The sequence below is a fragment of the Centropristis striata genome, chromosome 13 (genome assembly GCF_030273125.1).
Source record: "Centropristis striata isolate RG_2023a ecotype Rhode Island chromosome 13, C.striata_1.0, whole genome shotgun sequence".
NCBI classification, from domain to species: Eukaryota; Metazoa; Chordata; class Actinopteri; order Perciformes; family Serranidae; genus Centropristis; species Centropristis striata.
The window spans coordinates 12,725,842-12,732,928 of record NC_081529.1 but is presented as its reverse complement, the minus strand read 5'-3'; positions in this window follow the sequence as shown (position 1 = coordinate 12,732,928).

Here is a 7,087-nt window from a genome sequence, read left to right as displayed (position 1 = left end):
ATGACAGGACATTCATTCTACCTACTCACTATAAAGTAAGCTTGCACTTCTTTAATCCCCCCCCCTCTGAGATCCTGTTATATGTCGGGGTGCTTACATTAATACCAAAGCAAGTTAATGCATGGAACAGGCAGCGGACATCAGGTGCAAGGTCAACAGGGGCTCAGCTTCATGCCAGCAGTAGTTTGAGGAACATTATAATAACCCAAAGCTGTCATGAAGCAGCCTCTGTTAAAGGTACAATCAGTAAAATGTGGCCTTTTGGCAACATCTAGTGGCAGTCATAGAAAACAACACCAAAACCAGCAAGCGTGACTCCTGCTTTATTCAACAGTGGATCAGATTTGACTCACAAATTTCAAGCTTGGCCCTGTTAGGTAACTGATGTAGAGATTGAACCAGAAGCTGCTGCAACACAGTAGATCAGTGATTCCCAACTGGGGGGGGGGACCCCCCCAGGGGGGCGCCAAAGATCCACGGGGGGTCGCGAAGCCCTCTTGATTTTAAGGGGTGTAATTCATTATAATGTGGTAAATATAGATGAGTCAGCATTTAAGTCATTAGTGTGACTAAAAAATAACTAAATAAGGGCTACATTAAACGTTTATGAATTTATTTAAATAGAAAAATCACTATAGAAAAGTTTAAAAATAAAGGCTATATCGCGAAAATAAGGGTGTGTGTAACTGTGTGTTATTACACTAGGCTGAGGGGGCTTTACCTGTATTGCAGGAGCAACTGAGGTAATAGAATTTATGATTAGGGGTTCTTTAACAGTGCCAAAGGGGATTTCAGTAGTCTGTAATCTGCAACCTCCGCTGTGGTTCTATCCAGCAATTGGTCCTCATTATACTGAGAAGTGTCATACAGGCTTTATAGCCACGAGCTATTTCGTATGATCACTCCTGTGCTTTGTCAGCAGTCTGCCTTTGGATTGATGGCAGAAACTGTGATGGAAAGCAGAAGGTATCATTCTGCTGAGCAGTGGCGGTTCTACACAGGGGCCTACTGGGGCCACTGCCCCTGTTAAGAAGCCCTTGGCCCCTGCTGTGGCCCTTGTGTCAAATTAATAATAAAATTATCAATTTATAATGATAGACGATGGAACAATTCTTACCTATTTTTTTGATCAAACAATATCTAATTGTACACAAAAGGAACCAGAATGTGTATATTGTATAATAGTTTAATTGTGCAATAAAAGCTTGTGTATATATATAAAAAAATCATTCTCACCGTACTGCACTTTCAAAATAAAAGAAGTAATTGTGCACAAAAATGAGAAATGTCAAAAATAATGGTTATTGTTGGTGAGTGTCATTGTTTCAATCAATGTATTTGTATCTTCAAAATATACTTAAATGAGATTCTTAAATAAGCTAAAATAAATGTTTTGAAAGCTTGAAAATCATATTTGCTGTTTATTAATGTGCCCTCTGATTAAACACTGGCCCCTCCTTGGCCCCCACAGTAAAACTGGTCTAGAACCGCCACTGCTGAGACATAAAGGCATGGTTCAAAAGGAAACACTGGCATTCCCTCTACAGAATGTTATTCATATTAGGTGATCACTTAAAAATGACCCAACTGTCATGACATTGCTTCCTAAAAGTCATCTGTGTCAACAGTACATCAGCTATCATCATGTGATTAAATGCTGCTCCCTCCAAGCAGACGTATGGGTGATTGTCATGAAACCAGTCTAAGTTCTGTCTGTGAAGATTATAAGGACATACTTTATTAAACTAAATATATTTCACTTTTATATGAATGAAAAATATAGCCGTAATGAGACACAGTTCATTGTTTTGTGTTAAATATTATTTTCTATATTTTTAAACATATTTTTGATTTACAAATTCATTACCGTAATGCGTCCAGATAAAAATGTCATGGTTTCCCCACACTTATTCACAATAAATATTTAATAAACTTTATGAAAATAACTATACATTTGTTTAAAAATATAAAATGTAAAATAATATAATCAAATGTAATGTTTTTTAACAATATATAAAGAACAAAATCTGAATGAAAATTGATGAGAAAAAAATGGTTACATGTTACGGTAATGATAGAATTGTTTGCATTAAAATATGTGTATATTTTAATAAAATACATTTTGGTGATACCAGCTACCCTTGAGCATATTTAAGTGCTTGCCAAAAAACCTTTTGTTGTTTTTTTATTTCTATTTAAAAATGTGTTACGGTAATGATTTTTTTGCTCACAGTGTCTCTAAAAATTTCAGAAAATACCATAACATTTTAAAGATAGATTATAAATTCATATTAAACAGTGACTTTAGATTGTATATGTTTTAAAGGGTCAAAGAAAATATGTATTCAATGCTCTTGGATTTTTGCTATGAGCTGTACCATGTTCATGAGGATCACCCAGATGCATCTTATCACTGTCGACAATGCAACGTGAAATGCACAGTGTTTCTGAAATGCATGCACATTTAATAAACTCATGAACAAATAAAATATGTGCCTCATGTATCCTATTTCTGACAGATTGTGATTATGTTATTGTCATTTCCTTAAATATTTTTTATTCTAACTAGTTCTCCAAACCATATGATCACATATGTCGCTTGTTAGAACTCTCTAATAAGACACATATGTGTTTTCTAAATCTGCACCATCAGCTCGAGATCAACATATCCTCATACAGAAAGTAAATACAGGTGCATCTCAATACATTAGAATATCATAGAAAGTTTATTTGTCAGTAATTCTATTAAAAAAGGTGAAATAACACAGATCCATTACACACAGAATGAAACATTTCGGTAACACTTTACAATAACCATCATTTGTAAATGGTAAACAGATAGTTTTTTAATGTTTAATCATCATTTATAAACCGTATATAGGCCATTTAGAAGGGTGAATATATATTTTTATCAATGTTTAAATAACTGAATAATTTATAAATGGCAAATAGATTGTATATTAATGTAATTTATAGTTACTTTACCATTATCAAACCAATGAATTATAATTAATAGTTTATTAATAGTTTTAGTTGCTCTCATGATAACATTTTTAACACCATATGAAGTATGTTAATGATTTAGAAAAGATTCATATACCTTTAAGAAATTGGTTTAAAACATTTAAAGATTAAATATATATAGCGCTTTGTAAATGGTTAATAATTGGTCTATAAACCATCTATAAACATCATTTAGTTGGTTGTTGTAAAGTGTTACCAACATTTCATGTCTTCATTTATTTAATTTATTCTAATTATAATGATTATGGCTTACATTTAATGAAGACCTAAAATTCAGTGTCTCAAAAAATGTTTAATATTACAAAAGACCAATTTTAAAAAGTATGTTTAATATGTAAATGTTGTCCTCTGAAGAGTCTGTCCATCTATGACTTAATACTTGTTGGGGCTGTTTGACTTGAACTACTGGAAATGGACTTTTCATCATATACTAATGTATTGAGATGATCCTGTATTGTGAAACAATTGCACTTTGGTCAGGTTTTGGCAACAAACAGTGATGGAAAGTCACTAAGTACATTTACTCAAGTACTGTAAGTAAGTACAATTTTGATGAAGTTGTACTTTACTTTAGTATTCCCATTCTATTTAACTTTATATCCCTACTCCACTACATTTTGAGGTTAATATTGTACTTTTTACTCCACTATATTTAGCTGACAGCTTTAATTACAAAGCTACATAAAAAATGTAAAAAACATGATCAATTTAAAGTGATTAAACAAATTGACATGTGTTGAAATTAAACCTCATAACAGTATACTAAGAAGATAAAATTAATCCTACCTTGAAAAAATTGAAACACTGTTTACACTGTAAAAATGTCCCGTTGTTTTTACAGAAAAAAACTGGCAGCTGTGGTTACCAGAATATTTCCATAAAAAATCCAGTACATATGTCAACATCTTTACAGAACAACTTGTAAATTTAACATCCTAAAACTGTAGTAATTTAACAGAACAACCTGTACATTTTGCTGGTATAAAGGAAAAGGACGGTATAATCTACAACTTTAAAATGTATTTTTTTTAATTACTACAGTTTTAGGATGTAAAATGTACAAGTTGTTCTGTAAAGACATATGTACTGTATTTTTTACAGAAATATTCTGGTAACCACAGCTGCCAGTTTTTTTTTCTGTAAAAGCAACATAATTTTTTTTACAGTGTACATATATGCCTTAATAATAATAATCCAATAATATATTTTGAATATTTCAAACAATCTGAGTGGGTCCATTTTGCATAATGCATACTTTTACTCCAAGTACATTTTGATGCTGATATTTTTGTACTTTTACTTCAATGAGTTTTGAATGCAGGACTTTTACTGTAGTGAAGTCATTCTGCAGTGTGGTATTAGTACTTTTACTGAAGTAAGAGGTCTGAATACTTTTTCCACCACTAGCAATAAAACTACTAGGTTAAGATTAAGGGGAAAAAACTACATAATTAGGCTTCAGCAAGGATGGTTTAGTCCTTTATATTTGCTGTTCTATGCCTCTAGTAAAAGCAGTGTCACATCACAAGCAGTGATATCAAATTCAACAAGCTTTATTGGCATTAAAGTTTCATGTAAAACATTGCCAAAACATCTAAATAGAATTTGTCACAATATTGGGACAGCACACAACAAAAGTAATATAAATATCACAACATTAACATTGATTGGTAACATCTCACAATAACCATCTAAGTTATGTTTATAGATGGTTAATAAACCAAATATAAACCATTTACAAAGTACTACGATTACGTCTACATATTTAATCTTTATAGATGCTTTACAATCATTTTCTTAAAGCTAAATAAATCATTTGGAAATCATTATCAAATGCTTAAAATAGTGTTTAATGTTATGAGAGCAGCTATAAACCATGAATAAACATTATTAATTAGAATTAAATTGTTTGTAAATGGTGAAGTAATTATTAACTTACATTAATAAACTATCTATTTACCATTTATAAATGATGGTTATTGTAAAGTGTTACCCATTGATTTATAGTAATTGTACAGTATATTCTATGCATGCATTCAACATAAATGTTATGATCACAGAGCTGAACATAAAGTGAATGTTTCTGATTTCATTAAAGGTTTTACAATGCAGGAGATATCTATCATAAATTTATTTTCTTGTTTCATGAGATCAGGCAAAGAGCAATAAAGAGAAACTCAGTGTCCACAAGAGACACATGTCAATATTGCCACAGTAATACTGAATAGTGTGCAGTCTCCCTGTGAAAATAAACTTTTTTAGAACGAGGTTGAGCCACTTCTGGGTGTTTTTTTCCTTCATGTTATCAAACTAATAAAATCAAGTTGAATATGCTTCGAAGACGACTGTATGTTAATCAGTGTGTGAGGTAACTACAATTTAAATGCATACAATGTAAATACAAGACAAAACGTCAGCTTTGCCTGTCTCTTGAATTTGTCTTGTAAAGTTTGACACACCTCAAAGTGTCCCAGCTTTCATGTAAATTCAATACAAATGGGAAGAGAAAGAAACAACTTAGAAATTAATGTTTTTACTTGTAGAAAGTTTGTTATTTTAGACAGCGTCTGACTGAGGTTGTGGGCAGTAACATGTTTGTTTTAGCTCCCACACCCAAGCAAATGAATCAGGAGGAGAGATAGTGACACTTTCAACAAATCTTTCCAGTGTGAGGACTTCTTACTTTCTACAATATTCAGGAGTCAAAAAACTACTTTTACACCATTATTTTCTTTTGTGTAAGCCCTAATGTTTGCTACAACGTTCCGTGTATGTAATTTATAGTAAACTACAATGAACTTGTATAGAAATGAGAAAAACAAGCAGATTTAGCTACCAAGGTTATTAAAGTTAACGAAAACGAATGATATAACGAAAACTAGAATTGAAAAAACATTTTCGTTAACTGAAATAAAAATAAAAACAAGTGTTTTTTAAAAAAAAAAAAAAACGATAACTAACTAAAACTGTATTTTGTGGTTACAAAACTAACTAAAACTAACTAAAATTATAGTGAAAATGTCCTTCGCTTTCATCTTCGTCAACTTTTCTCATACGTAAACCTTTTTGGTTGATATGAAACCTATTTCATCTATCTGGTTTTATGACTTAATAAACTTATTGGGGCTGAGATGGATCAGGCAAAGGAAATAAAGGAAACATTAATTAAAACTAATAAAAACTAAACTAAAACTAAGCATTTTCCAAAAATAAAAACGAATTAAAACTAGCAAACTCACTCCAAAAACGAATTAAAACTAACTGAATTTGAAAACAAAAATTGACAACGAAATTAAAACTAAAACTAAAATCCAATACAATTATAACCTTGTTAGCTACATCTCAAATGTATCAAGCACAAATATATTAGTTTATAGTGTTAAACAACATAAATTATGTATTGTACAACTAAACACATAAATAAACCTGACTAGAATATTTCTATAAAGAATAGCAGTTTACTACTCATTGTTTGAGACTTTTACTGTCAGACAATGAAATCGAACAGCTAAAACCGCATGAAACAGACAATGATCCACTCAAGGTGTCGACATTCATGTTGAAATAAATCATATGTTGCATTCACCAAACTAGAATACATTATAAAAACATAAATAGTAGTTTCATACAGATGATTTTGTCTCTGTTCACTGTGTTTACTTCATCAGGATTTATGCTTTTTCCCTTCATCTGTCTGTCCCTCAGGCTTGTCCAAGTCCTCAGACACCGAAGGATTATCTTTCTGTTTGAAATAAATCATTGTAATCATGATTAGTATTGTTGATATTGATAGAAAGTTTTAGTGCAAACCAAATCTGCTTATTCTGTGAGACACTCTGCACTGTTTACACCTGTCTGTTACCACGGGGACTGATCATCCTTTTCACATACAGAACACTGAATTTGGTACAATCAGTTAGAGCTATGCCTCATTTAAAGTGACATTTCTAGGAAATCCTTGTTAATAATGACACCAGTGGTCATTGTGTGAGTGGCAGGCAGAATCCAGTTGCTCGGCTGGTTCATGGATCATAATGTTGATCCAGCTTGCCGTTTTTTAGAT